Raw genomic sequence first — 15,926 nt, 5'->3', positions numbered from 1 at the left:
CCTTGTCCCCCCTCCTCCCCCCAGTAGTCCCTTCTTTGACTCTATTAACCTGTCTTCCTGCTCCCCAGCCCTATAAGGTCCCCTTTGAAGGCTACCAGAGCTGCCAAGGCATTAGCTTTGGTGACTGTTCCAGGACGTCCCTTCCCCAACCACACCACTTCCTCTTTGCTGGTTAAGTCTTCCCCACAGTGTAATGCATTCTGTAAGGACTCACTGAAATTTTTTGTGGACAAAAAAGTCCCTAATCTATACTTACAACTGGTTGCTTGGCTCACTATAAACTTCAAGACTGAATTCATTTCCATTTGACCATTTAAAATTTTAAAGTATCACCTTTTATAACTTCCAAGGACTTCTTTTTAGGAGGCCAAAGCATGCTTACTATGATTTTTTTTTTACATTGATTGATTGATTGCTTAGGCTCCTGGGCTGAGTTTGCTCCAGGAAGCTTATGGGTCTGAAGCTGCACTAAATAGATACTAGAGTGGCAATTTGTTTCATTGGGTTTTCTAGGAACAAGCTGGGATTTTCAACCAGCAAATTTATATCTTTCATATCTGAAAATATTCTAATGGTATGCATGCTTTCCTCATTTTCTCCTTATTTCACTCTCCAAGCTATTATTCAAATATTGAACATTCTATAGTAACCTCTAATTTTCCAATATTTGCTCTCTTATTTCTCAACTTTATCCTCCAACTCATCTAACATGTTTTCCGTTGCCTCTCTCACTCATTCTAAGATCTTAAATCACATCTAGACTCTTTATCTTCAAAGCATAATATTTCTGTGCTTTGTCTTCATATTTCATTTATAAGGATCTCCCTGACATTTGATAATTTCTGGGATATTAAGTGTATTTAAAGATGAGATACTAATGGTAGATTCAAAAATTTTAGAACTTGAAACTTGATTTTTCAAGTTGCACTTTACTGTGCAGCAAAAACTGAGCATAAGTAAACTGATGGAGCCGTTGCCTAGAAAACCAGATATAATTAATTATTTTCAAAGGGAAAGTCAGACTTCCCACAGAAAGAACTGCTCATATTTTGACAAGTGGTCTCTAGAAGGACAGGGAGCACAGAGCTGCACAGTTGCAATTGTAGAGGAATTTTAATCCAGTATCATGGCTACTCAGGCAAGGAATCACAGCCAAAGATACAGTCAAGCCAGAATGCAGACACACCCTGGAATACAGTAGCATCTCTGGTTGGAATACAGACATGCCCTTGGTACACACATTTAATCCCAAACAGTGAAGGTAAAGTTAGTTTGAAAAGGAAGCAGCCATGTTTGAAAGTTTACTTCTTATTGAGGGGCAGACAAATGACTAATCAGAGAAGGATTTAACAAAATGAGTCAGAAACAGGATATGACCCACTCTCAAGAGAACAGACAGGAAACAGAAGCTACTTAAGAGCAGCACAGAGTGAGTCAGGGAGAGGGCAGTTCAGTGAGTGCAGTTGAGTTGACTTTAGGCAATGGAGTGGAGCTCCCTTGAATAAGTTGAGTCAGTGCAGCTCGTGCAATGCAGGTAAGCACAGGCCGTTGAGAATAATAATCAGAGAATAAGGAGCCCAAAGATTAGAATAGCCAGAGTTAGAGGCCAAGCAGAGTAAATCAGTGGGAAGCCAAGAGAAGCCAGATCGAATCAGTCAGCTTGGAGAGGAGATTGATCCAGAATAGCTGAGTTGACTCAGCCAGTCAGAGTTCAGAAAGAACTAAAAAAGGTGAGTTTACTTAGCAGTAAGCCTTGGGGTGAAATGTATGTATGGCTTGGATATGGCTCTCATCTCATCCCTTCCTCTGAGGAAATAAAAGTGACATTCACAGCTACTGTGGCTCCTCTTTTCTCTTGTTCTTTATTGCAGATCTTCTTTTGGAAGATAATGATATTACTTTATATTTACTGTTATTACTGGAGAGAATAACATTAGAGGCCTGAAAATCCATTCAATTGCCATTTCTTTTCATTTCCTTTAGCCACTAGACAAACACTTATTGGAACCTTTGTATTGACAGTGCTATGAAGAGTGAGGGTATCTTGTGAAAAAGGAAGAAAACAGATTCCAACAGCTAACAGATAAATAATTTTAAAAAATAACATGTTAGTTTTGGGGTTTTTTTTGAAGTTTTATTTTATTTTAGTACTTTGTTTCCAAGTTTTAAACCTTAAGACATATTTTGGGTTACCCATACCATTCAGACTCGGTTTTGTTACAGCACTTTCCGTCCCATGTGCTATTATGCTGGGTTCAGCATCCTTCCCTGCTATGGTATGCTCTCCCTTGTCAACTTCTCTTGTTTCCTGGTCCTGATTCCATTACCCTCTCCCTCTTTCTGTCTCCCTTAAGCTCTCTCCTTTCTCTTTCTAGTTTCACGACCTATGCACATGCAAACACATGCTATATAACTACACACACACACCACCTTAAGTCTGAGTTCTACATATAAAGAGAAAATGTGGAATTTTCCTGTCTGAATTTGGCTTCTGGTCAATGAAAACAGCATGATTTCACTATTCTTTATGACCACATAAAATCCCATGTTGTATGTTTACGCCATTTTCTTTGTGCACTCATCTGTTGATGAGCACTAGCCAGGTTCTATTTTTTGCCTAATAATTTTGGGGGGAGAGAGTGAGTATCTAACTATCTCTGTGCTGTGTGACTTAAAGTCATATGTGTGTGTGTGTGTGTGTGTGATGGTAGTTTCATTTGCAGTATTTTTTATTTCAATGTTGATTTCAATAATATCTGTAACAGCTTATTTCCCAACAGCACAAAGTTTCCTAACACACTCCCCGAGTTGGTTATTTTTTTTTGTGGGGGATGTTTGTTTGTTTGTTTGGGGGGTTTTGCTTTTGTTTGTTTGTTTGATGATGGCCATTTTTACTGGGATAAAGTGGTATCTTACAGCAGTTTTAATTTGCATTCCCTGATGGCTCACTTACCTCCTGGACATCTGAACTTCTTTGGAGGAAAGCCTATTTAGCTCTATTATATTGACAGATTTGGTTGGGTTTTTTCTCTAGTGTTTAATTTTTTGTTGCTATTACATATCCTAGATTTTAATCCTGTATTGTGTATAGTTGGTAAAGGCTTTCTCCCCATCCGGAACGCACCCAGAATACTGTCTCTTCATGGAAGTACCTGTTTCCTTTGATGTGCAGAAGTTTGTACTTTGCTGTAATCCCATTTGTCAACCATTGGGATTACTTCCTGTGTTACATTGGAAAGTTGCTGAATGTACCCACTTCTTGAAATCTGCGTCTCTGGACATGCATGAGTGCATGTGTGTGCACGCACGCAAATTCGTGTGTGTTTCTGTGTGTGTATATGTGTGTGTGTCACTGTAACATTTTTAAAGCTCCAGGTTTTACATTAAAATCTTTGATCCATTTTAGTTGATTTTTGGGCAGATATGGATCTAGTTTCATTCTTCTAAATATAGAATTCTAGTTTTCCTAGAGCTATTTTTTGTTTGTCTTTTATTTCAGTGTATATTTTTGCTGCCTATTTTCCATAAATTAGGCAAGCATAGCTGTGTGGGTACATTTCTGGATCCCTTATTTTACTGGTCTCCATGGCTGTTTTAGTTCCTAAAGTTCTGTAATTCAAAACAGGGAGTTATGATAACTGTAACATCACTTTTTCTGTTTAGAATTGCATAGTCTATTAGGAGTCTTTTATGCTTCCATATGAATTTGGGGATTTTTTTCTCTACTTCTCAGAATAATGTCACTGGAAATGTACATTGAAATTGTAGATTGCTTACTTATTTTCCCCTTTTGGTTACATAAGAACACTGTTTATATGTATAGTGCAAGTGATATAGATGTCCCAATTAAAGCTGAGCTCTTCACACTCTTATTCTCTGTATTTGACCAGTTATGGACCACAATGCTAATCACCATCTGCTGCAAAACAAACTTTCTCTTATATGTGTGTACAAAAATAAAAACTTAAGGGAAAATATATTACTGGTCCATTTAACTGAATAATATTATAAGGCTCTCCCCAGGGTCTATCCCCAGGAGCCAGCTACAGGGTTTGGCAGATTCACAGTACCAGGCATGAGTTCCATTTTTTGGAGTGGGATTTAATACAATCAGAAACTGTTTGGCTGTTCCTATAGTAAGTAAGACACTACTAATGTAAGAGCAGGGAGAATGGGCAAACCTGTGTCAGATTCTAAAAGAAATGCTCTGTCTTCCCTCATGTAATATTGGCCATAGGTTTCTCATGTATAGTCTTCACTACTGTGAGGTAAGGTCCTCCTCTTCTGGGTCTTGGGGCTTCTGTCACGAAGGAATGCTGAACTTTGTTGAGGAGCTTTCCTGGATCTGTGGAGATGTCTATGTGATATTTGTACACACATTTATGTTCTGTGTTCCACTTATTGATTTGCATGTGTTGACCTAAACTTGAACCCTTGGAATAAAATCAACCTGCTCATCATATACAAACTTCTTGTCGTATTCTTCAATTTTGCTTGTGTCCTACTTTGGTTTCCGTTTTGTGATAAACACCAAGAAATAAGGCAACTTCGAGAGGAATGAGCTTGCACCGGGGCTCCAATTCAGCAAGGCAGTTAGCAGTATTCCTCCACCAGGTTCAGCTGCAAGTATCTGCTTTGAATGTCCATCTTGGCTTCCCTCCATTATGGACTATAACCCAAGAGATAAAATAGCATATTCCTCTATATTTGAGTTTCCTATTAGTTTTTGGTACCAGCTTAACCTCTAAACTCGTCTTGGTTTTTGTTGTTGTTTTTTAGTTTTTTGTTTTAGAAAATTATGCTTAGTATGAGGACCTGGGTTTTGAGTGTATACAAGTCCTCCTTGAAACGCAGAAAGCATCTGGTCCTTCTCAGCATCAGAACTAAAACCTTGAGTTTTCACCCTCCCCTTCCAGTACAATAATAAATCTATTCTAGTCTTTCCTTTTCCATATTTGTAGCTGTCTTCTTGCAGCAGTGATAAATGAAATGTGGAAATGATGAAAGGTTGCCATTGTAGAAGCACAGAAAAAAGTATGAGCTTGTTCTTCAAAACTCAGCAAAAAGCTATCAGACAACTAAGAAATTGGAATCAGAAATGATAGACTGGGGAAAAACAGAAAGGAAAGAAGCCCAATAGTTGTGTAGCAAACTGTGTCTTGATGGGGTGGAGCATGAAGTGAAGAAGGCTTAGACAACTGTTTCTCAACTTGTGGGTTGAGACCCCTTTGGTAATTGAATGACCCTTTCACAGGGGTCACCCAAGACCATTGGAAAGCACAGATGTTTACAACTCATAATGATAGCAAAATTTCAGTTATGAAATAACAATGAAAATGATGGAGTAGTTGGGGATTACCACATCATAAGTAACTGTAGTAAAGGGTCACAGAATTAGGAAGATTGAGAACCACTGGTTTAGACTGATCAAGTAGACAACAGTCAGACTACAGGTAAACTGCACTTCCCTGTTGATAACTGTGAACTTTTTCTCAAAACTAAGGCTCTATTTGGAAAGGAACTAGTAAACAGAATAACTACAAAATACATATTTACGGTGCTATATAATTAGTTGTCTCTTATATTGGCTATTACACATTACTTAAAATATGTGTGCAAAGTTGATTCTCATTTCTCATTACAGATATGTTCCATAAAGTCACTAGAAATACTGAATTAGTTAATAGCAAATGTTGTTTTGAGGAAAACCACAGTAGTATTTTTTTAAAAAAACCTACATTAATTTTTATAAACCAGTTGATATATAAATTTACCGTATGACATGTATGTTTTAAAACACCTTATTTAATACACTGAACCACTAACATTGAGACAAAGTGACACTCTTATATCTCAGGGCCATGGTAAGGTCGTTTACCCTTATCTTTTCTATAAGGCACTTAAAAGCCTCCTTGCCCTTAGGAAGACAATCCTTCCATCATTTTCCATGGTGAACAGTCACGTTAAAGGACAAAAATGTACAAAATCTGGCACTGAGTAGGTCACAACAAGCTAGTGCTTGGTTACAGTTTGAGTGCTGAGACAGGAAGGAAGGAGAGTACCTAGCTGACCTCAGATGGGAATATGCACATAAGGCAACATAATTTTTTATAAATTTGTTATGTCTATTAATAACAGGGAAAGTTTCACAAACATTGATTTTGGAATTACTAATAAATTTTAAACAATATGCAAATTTATAAAAATATACTTTATATAAATACATCTATGAAACTAAACCAATACTCCATTTGTGTAAATAAAAAGTGAGAAAAAAAGTAGATTTGCAAATGAAGACAAGGTAAGATGCAAAGATGAAAAGATAAATGCCAAAGTTTCTGTTTTGGAAGATGTAGTAGTTTGATAGGAATGGCTCCATAGGCTTGTGTGTGAATGCTTGGCCCATATGGAGTGTAACTATTAGGAGGTGTGGCCTTGATGGAGGAAGTGTGTCACTGTGGAGGCAGACCTTGAGGTCTAATGTGTCCATGATGGGCTTAGTAGGACAGTCTTCATTTCTGTTGCCTGTAGACCACGATGTTGAAATATTAACTTCACCAGCTCTATGACTTCCTCCTTAAGTTGACTCGAATTGGCTTTTTTGTATGTAGTTTGCAAACAAGACATCCCTGGTATATCCAGAACCTGAGCTATGTGCTAAGGGAAAAATAACAGAAAGAGTCTTTTGAGAGAGGGCAATACAAAATTCAAAACAGAAAATAATAGAAAACTGAAGTAACAGGTCTGTAGTGCTTTACTATATTTCTATAATCCTTTGCCAATGACCACTCCCAGTCTGACAAATATCTCACTGTCCAATTGGTCAGGAGACACCTTTAAACCCAGCACTCAGGAGGCAAAGGCTGGTACATCTCTTTGAGTTGAGGCCAGCCTAATCTACATAGTGAGTTCCAAGGTAGCCAGAGAGCTATAGTGATAGCTGTCTCAAAAAACTGAAACAAAAGAAAACATCTTACTTTGTATTGCAGCACACATTGCCTATCCTTGTGTCTTTTACAAACCTGTGTTGTTTTGGAAACATAATTATACATTTTTAGAACTTAAAAGTCCTTGGACAATTTAACAGAACTTTCTTATTTTATAATCTGAAAACCATGTTTTAGTTGAGTATCCTAGATGTGTCAAGTAAGTAGTGTCACTTGAATGGAACAAGAGATTAAAGAAGTTAGAAAATTTTATAGCAAAAGAAAATTTTAAAAACGACTAATAAGAAGTGTTTTTAGGAAAAAAATAAAATTTGAATTACACAATTGAAAGGGTAAGGAACTTTAAAGAAAACTAAATAATTCTTGAGAAATGTGTATGTTTTCATTCACAGGCAGTGGTAGCATGGTTTTCCTTTAGACTGCTGTCCCTTTTATGTTTGGCTTATACAATAATAAATATTAAAACTATATTCCAAGTTTACACTGTATAGCAGGAGGAAAGAATTCAAATCATGAAAGTAAGATGGAGTGCAGAGTACACTGGACTGGATAACAGAAGTTTTTCTTGGTTATCCTGGTAGATGTAAGGTACATGTCCTATTCATTATCATGGAGCACGCAGGAATTTCATTTGTAAGTGACATCAGCCTTAGCCATGTGACTTGATTTGGCTGACAACACAAGTGACCCAGACCCACATTCAAACAGAATCATTGTGTGTTTTTTTTACTTCACAGTTACTTTGTTTTCAAGAGCGAATGTTCTCAGATACAAATGACAGAAAAAAATAATGTAATTTTGAAATACAATTTTGTTAATCTCTAAAACTCATTTATTTCCTAATACCTATAAGGTGCCTTAAAGAAATCATAAAAACCCATAATCTGCATAATTTGCAGATCCACAGTGATCCTGATATGTGATAAAGAGATGAGCTCAACTCCTTCCAGCAGAGATTTAATTGCTTTGCTGTCACTGCAGGACAAAATGGACTTCACTTTTAAATATTAAAAAATGAAAATCATGAGGCACTATGTGTATACAGGAGAAAATACTCCCTTTATCATCACTGCCACCATAAAAATATATGCAGATTATAGATATCTTGTTTCAGGACCCAACTGTATCTAGTAGTTCAGTGATGACTTCAGTGCAGAAGAAAAATATGTTTCTTGGTTTTAGAAGAAGGAGAGGGAACACAAGTCCAATAGTCAGTTTTTAAAATCCCAAACAGCAAAAGAAATTTTTTTCATGAAAAAAAAAGTGTAGAGACTCCCTCTAGATTTTTATGTAAAACTCAAAAAAACTCAAAATGAAGAGAGAGAGAGAGAGAGAGAGAGAGAGAGAGAGAGAGAGAGAGAGAAGGAAAGGAAAGGAAAGGAAAGGAAAGGAAAGGAAAGGAAAGGAAAGGAAAGGAAAGGAAAGGAAAGGAAAGGAAAGGAAAGGAAAGGAAAGGAAAGGAAAGGAAAGAAAGGAGTGAGGGAGGAAGGAGAGAGACAGAGAAAGAAAGAAAGAAAGAAAGAAAGAAAGAAAGAAAGAAAGAAAGAAAGAAAGAAAGAAAGAAAGAAAGAAAGAAAGAGAGGGAGGAAGGAAGGAAGAGAAAGGAAGGAAGGAAGAGAAAGGAAGGAAGGAAGGAAGGAAGGAAGGAAGGAAGGAAGGAAGGAAGGAAGGAAGGAAGGAAGGAAGGAAGACACATTAGGCTATCAGGAAATACCCATTCAGAGAAGGTAGGGACGAGGGACTCTTTATTTTAAACTGAAGATCAGACCTATAGTTGCATACCGTTCCATAAAATCATGGCCAGACTTACTCATGCGTGAGAGCTCTTGCCTTACAACCCAGCACTAAAAGGGCTGAGGTGAAAAGGTTGCCGTTAGTTCAAGCCACTCCACCCCAAAACCCCGCAAAAGCAAATAGGATAGCCAGGCTTCTACACAGCCTTCTTCCTCCAACATAAGTAAGTAAATAATGAGAAATGGATGACAGGGAGATAGAGAATAAGCAATACTCGTTCAGATTTAAAATAGTCTATTTCTGTTTCCTTTCTTTTCAAATCAGAAGAAATAAAACCAAGTGAGATACAGATCAAACGTGCAGGATGGTACTTACGCTTCTTTTTAAGTTTCATGTCCAGGAATATTTTCTCACTTCTTTTTCCCCAAAAGGCTACATATGTATAAAAATAATAAGAAAAATGTGGTGTTTTTGCATCCTGAATCCTCATCTTTCAGACTGGACCTGTTTTTGAGTGTCAGTCAGAGCCTGCCAACTGTAGGGCTGGATTCCTGCTGGAAAGGCCCAGTGCAAGAATATCAGGTTTCTTTAGCAGAGGACCCATTGCAATTTGCTAAGATTTGTAAGAGGAGAGGACACAGTCTGTCAGCCATACCCCCAAGGTGGTTTGGGAAAATGATGCCTGCTGGGTGCTAGAAGATATTTTACATTCTGTTTTTTAGTGGTGTGTGTGTGTGTGTGTGTGTGTGTGTGTGTGTGTGTGTGTTCATGTGTGAGTTGAAATATTCACTCAACAAATGAGTGGATTTGATTTCCATTCTTGTTGAAAAAAGAATCTGTTCTTTCCCCCTTTTTGGTGGCAATTCATTATTTTACAAGATTAATTACTGGCCATAAATCTCATGTGTCCACAATATTTGGCTTACATTCTGCAATATCACTATAAAATATGAGTAAATCTAATATAACAGATTGTGTCATCCGATGTATGCATTTTGGAAAGTGGAAGCCAAATGTAAGTAAATTGAATTGGCTGACTTCTAAGAACCAGAGAGCTGCATGAGGTAGTTTGGACCAAATAGAGTCTCAGTGCTCCCCTGTTGTGCTCTTCCCCTCCAGTAACCAAGTACTGTAATTACAAGCACCTGGCTTTAGAGAGGTGGGGTTTTATTTACCAAGAAGGACCTTAATCCCACCAAAATGGAATTTGAATCCCCCAGCTCTCAGCGCACAGTCCCATCTGCTCTACACCCCAAACCAGCCCATTCATATCTGCCTTCTCTCTCATGTCAACCAACACAGCTCCCTGCCAAGCCCGACTAGCTTCTCAGTGGATTTGGAAGAAGAGAGGTGGCTTCTTATTCCTCTGTGTCCTTTAAAAAAAGAAGAAGAACCAAGCCTTCATCTGGAGCAGGGTCGGTCAAATATACTACCAGCTAGAAGGGCTCTAATAGGCAGTATAAATTGATAACAGTGAATAGGAACACTGTGTAAGCTAGACTGTGTTCATCCTATTCCAAGACAGCAGCCACTACTCAGCAGCTATGACCAAATGTTTGCACATAAGCATTTGATCCTCTGAAGCCAAATCTTTCCATCTTTCAAATTAATCCAACCAAGAAAATTAGGCAAATCTATTTTTATGGTATATCTTAATTTCTATATGTAGCCACCTAATTTAACATTTTTAAATATACACACATTAAGCCTGTGAGAGTCCAGTTTATGGAAGGAAAGGGTCATTTGTCTCTAGATGCGAGAAGAATAAAATTAACTTTACAAGATAATTCACTGAACTGAGTCTCAGTTTCTTCAGGTCTGCAGACCCATTTAGTTCAAACTATCTCATCTTCTAATCACTTATTTATTACCCACACATCCCCTAAATACATATTGAGTGGTTATGCTAAGGGATGGGTATGCACAGAGAAAGAAGACAGCAGCATCTGCCTTTGGGGAATTTGCAACCTACTCAATGAGTCTGACACACGACCTAAATTTGTAACATCAAAGCAATCTCAAAGTCTTCCGTGGAGTTTTATTGAATAGTGATTCAAGCTGTCATTAAGTGACTTTTTAAAAACTCAGTTCTCATGTCTACAGTGATGCTCAGCCTTTTCCCAATCTTCCATGTTCAGTTCCACCCACACAAACTCTCTCTGTTCATGTCATAGCTGCTGGTTTTCACACATGCCCAGGGAACTGGGTGTGCCTGTTGGTTGCTTCATGTTTGCTAAGCTCCAATATGTTATTGAATTGCATAGATTCAGAAGCCTGTGGACATTTATAACTTAAGATATAACAGTGTACCTTTAGAAAGTATTTCTAATTGATCTTACTTTTTTATTGACTTATTTCCTATCATCTACAATTATATGGTCTAACCCTACCTTCTATGTATAACTAGAACATAGCGAATACACAGCATAACTTTCAGACACTAGAAATTAATAAAATGAAACTCCCCTCTAAACTGAAGGAACCATGCCATTTGTTTTTTTTGGGGGGGGGTTGTTTGGTTTTGTAATTTTTGAGACAATATTTGTTTCATAATAAAAGATGACTTCATACTTGTGAACCTCCTGACTCAGTTTCCCTAGTGCTATTGTTTGCTCTAAAGATATCTCATCTTACATCCTAAATTGTAACCCTAAACCCAAATATACTAGACTGAGAAAGGGAATTAGAATAGAAAGATTCTCAGCTGTTGTCTAATCCTTCTGTGTAAATTAAAGCTGCGTTTTGAATCTCTGTATAGTTTTATATTTTTTTCCTTCAGTATTGAGAGTGATCACAAAGCTTTGCACATTCTAGCAAGCACTGTGCCACTGAGTCACTATCTAAAGCCTGAGGATCTAGATCGTTTTTAAATAGACAGATCTGGTGGTTTTCTTACTGTTTAAGTCTCAGAATAGAAACTAGTATAAATTATAGGCTATCTAAGGTGATGGATAGTATTGATTGCCCATTTTCTACAATTCAGGTACCATGTCAGAAGCTTCCTCTCTGCTCAGCAAACAGACAGGAAAACTGAATAATCCCTGCAGAATCAGATACTGGACAGAGATTGCAGTGTATGCAGGGTAAGTGCAGGTCTATTGAAACCTGGGCTCTTCCTTTATGCCTTAAACCACATTACCACTTTATTTATTCACTGGGAATGAGGAAGTGTGCACTTGGGTGTGCTGGTGACTACATACATGAGGAGGTCAGAGGTCAACAACTTGCAAGAGTTCATACTCTCCTTCTGACCCAGGGATTCTCGAAATGGAACTCAGGTTGTCATAATTGTGGGCAAGTGCTTTCCCTGCTGAGCCAACTTGAATATAGTGTCCCTTTAATGTAGATCCTGATGACACACTTGTCCACTTCTCACTCTTTTTTCTTTTAAAAAAAAAAAAGGAAAAAACCCTGCAATCTTATTTCAGCCATAATCATGGCAAAGACAATGGGCAAAATGCTTATGAGTTGCTGCTAGTAAGTACAAACATAAGATATCAACAATTATTCTCTTGTAACTTACTTCAGGAATTAACTAGCTTTAGTAAAACAGAGTGGATGCACCAGATTTGTTTTCATTATATAAGAGATGAGCTGTCTTTGGCTGTTATTCATATCAGTCATCATCACATCTGACCTACTCCATCTCCCTCAGACGCCCTTAGCCCAACTTGTACCATACATATCATTTGTATTACTTAATGCATATGTGGGAGCATTCTGCTGTTTCCATCCAGCAAATTCCATTACTCTACCAAACAAAGCAGGCTAAAAAGAACCCCCAAAACAAACTAACAAAAAAGCCAAACAATGATATGCTACCTTCTTGGGTTCTCAAATCTGTATTGAAAAATCTATATATAACCAACAAGAAAGTAGAGAGTGAACTCTCATCCTCATACCTGCATCCTTTCTCTATCAATTCACAGTCTAGAAGCCTGTCAGCTCAGGTACAGATTCTCTGTCCTGATTCTCATCCTGTCCCCTCAGAATTAAGGGACACTATTCACTGTGTGAAGCTCTTCCTTCTCTCAAAAAGGAAAGTTCACAGTCAGAGAGTAATGCAAACTGATACTTTTACTGTGTAGCCCCTGTGAATGAGAAAATCCACATGCAATGCTTATTACTTCATTCCATAGTTTCAGGAAGATGTCCAGTCTCTATTTCATTAGTATTCTAGACTCTGAATTGATGGCAATAGAAGAAGGTATACAGGATTTTACACTCTTTCCAATTTACTGGAAATTGCCAGAATTACTGAAGATAGGACTAAATTAAAGAAATACACAGTTTATTTCATCTTCAGTAAGTGTGATTTAAAAAATTGTTTGTGTGATATAGGTGGCTTTTCTCCATGGTCTACTTGCACACACCTCTTAGGCTAACGTGATCGTTTCTGTTGAGGTTAGAAGGTCACGCTAACCAAGCTCGTGCTGTGCCATCGTTGTCCCTCAAGCTATTTACAGAGATTTCTTCTGTCTCCCCCTACTCTGGAAGACTTTATTGAAGTACTGGTTTTCATCAAATAGAATTTTAGGATAATCAAGAGCTAAGAGTCCTTATAATCACATAGGACTTAATTGTTCCACATAATACATAATACATTTCTCCAGTAAAAGTCTAATTTTTTCTTTAAGCTCTTCCGTCTTACTTAAAGCCTCATTTTGTTTTGTTTTAGTTTGTGTTGTTCATTTACAGCTGGGCACGAGAGCACACAGCTATAACATCAGGTGCTTGGGAATGGAAGGGATGAATACCAAAAGATGAATCAAGGATGGACAGTTTACCAAGACACTGTCTCAAAATTACATATAACCAAAGGCTGAGATATGTCTCATGGCCAACTGCTTGATGTGTGTGGACGTGGCATTCATTGAGCTTCATCCCCATTATCAAACAGGTAAAAGTTTCACTTATGTACATTTAACTTATAAGTATCTGTTTTACTTATGAGCATAACAAATTTCACTTGCAATAAAAATAATGATTTTCAGGACAATCTTTAACTAATGAACTAAATGATTACTTGGTTAATCAACCAAAGTAGAACAGGCTAAGTCCCACTGTGATGCTTCAGTTGATGAAGTTAATGCCCTTAAGCATTTTAGATGACTATATTTTATTTACTTTACTTTTGAAGAGTTGTAAACGTTTAGTCAAACTAGTCTATATTATACCACAATTCTTTTGCCTGAGAAATTGTGTGAATATATAAGAAGTCTGGTGTGTGTAAATTTCAAGTTTTTACATTTTCCAATTCTTAAAAATTAGTTAAACTCCACTAATTTTCCATTTTAGATTACCAACGTAGTATCAATTACCTACTAACCTATTATGAATTATCCAGTAGGGTTTTTTTTATATATTTATAAAATGTTAGCCACATAACTGCAACACACGATGGTAGAGTAGATCTGTGGCTGTGGCACACCTCATTCCTCCCTTTCCAGGCTGCCATCCTTAGCATTTAGTTTTCATTATTTTGTGAACAAGTGATCACTATTTCCCCTGGCACTTCTGGTCCAAGTTTCAGGCAGAAAAAGACACCCATCTATCCTCATGTTACCTATTCCAAAGAAAGAGTCAGACCCATATTATTATTTTATATTCATTTTACTTGTGTGGATACATTGATTAAATTTATTTTTGTCTTTTCATATTAATTTTTAAATTTAGTTTATTATGAATTAAATAAACTTAGGCTCCCTTAGCCAGTTTACTTGACTTGTAATCAGTTTGCTATTACGTACATGATATGAATAACAAACCATGCCTCATGTGTATAGTCTATACATAAATAATAAAAGGGAAAAATTTTAATAAACCATGAAAAAAGGGAGAATGCAGTGCTATGCCAATATCAGGAATCCAATCTCTATCTTTTTCACAAGAAATTATATATTTTCATATGTACTGGTGTTTTGCCTGCGTGTAGATCTATACATAACATGCATGCCCAGTTTCCACAATGGATGTCACAGCTCACAGGACTAGAGTTACAGGCAGTTTTTAGCTGCCATAAGGTTCTGGGTCCTCTGAAAGAGCAGCCAGTGTCCTCTGAACCATCTCTCTGGACCCCAGGAAATCAATTTCTAGAAATTCACCTGTTTCAGTGGCCAGCATATTAACCATCCTTGCTCCAACAAGGTTTTCCAGAGTAAAAACCAGGACTCTGTAAGAAGACAGAGAGAATCATGTTAGGTAGGTGATGATATCCCTGTCCAAAATACTGAGATATGACAGAAGGGAGAGAATTCATGGCACGTGTTATTGGCAAAGTTTTTATGCTGGAAAGGGAAAAAGAGCTAGACTTGAAAAATACAACAGGGATTAAGTACCCATGAGAAAACAAGAGGTGTTGTTTCAGTAGCATGAACATAAGTCAGGGACAGATTTGTCTAATGTATTCAGACAAAAGCAGGGCTGTTACTGAGCATGTGAAGTGAATAAATGGAGAAGAAACACTGAGGAGAAGACTTTGGATGTGACCTGGGGCAAGTTAGAGAGCTAGTGGAGGTTCTGAAGTGAGGAGATACGTGTACAGAACTGGTAGTTTAAGAGAGAATAGCCTGTTCATGCCCTACATTTGAATGGAAAGAGATTGGATCTAAATTTGCACACAAAGTCACTGAATAATGCAATGTCTGCACTGGAGTGATTACAGTTGTTGCCTCACTGAAGGTCTGAGATATATAGCAGTTTTTGGATTAATGGTTCACATCTGGGAGTTATCTAAAGTATGACTTTGATTCTTCCCCACCATGTGCTATCTGTTCTTAAGACTCTACCAAGTCATCAGAGCAATATTGTTGCTGTTTTTCAGTATATTTTATATGTTGGATTGTGGCAACTGAACTATTGGGATAGAAATACAAATAATAATTCTTCTGAAAGCAGGCCATTTTTGGCCAACATGTTTAAAGTTAAGTATTGACAGTATCCATGTTAGAACAAGTGTGTGAAGACTAGTATCTTCGCTAATGCTCATTTCAAAACTGTGCATCCAGACTCTGGTTTAATGGCCTATCTGACTCATTGTCTACACCTTCTCCTATCCCTCCACTCCCTTTCCCTGGGGCAACTCGTATTTCTGCTGCAGGCTGTAGTTTATTCCCACTTCCAACTTCAGGACCAAATCTTCCTTCCTTCTATTATTATAGAGAAATGCTGAAAACCTAATCTAGTAGCTCAAGGACCTACAAACCCAGACAAGAGGCCAGCCTTGTTTCTGCACAGGATTGCTCT

This window comes from Mus caroli, unplaced genomic scaffold (genome assembly GCF_978045245.1).
Source record: "Mus caroli unplaced genomic scaffold, Mus_caroli_1 scaffold_16, whole genome shotgun sequence".
Taxonomy (NCBI): domain Eukaryota; kingdom Metazoa; phylum Chordata; class Mammalia; order Rodentia; family Muridae; genus Mus; species Mus caroli.
The sequence above is the reverse complement of the archived record's forward strand: the minus strand, read 5'-3'. Positions refer to the sequence as shown.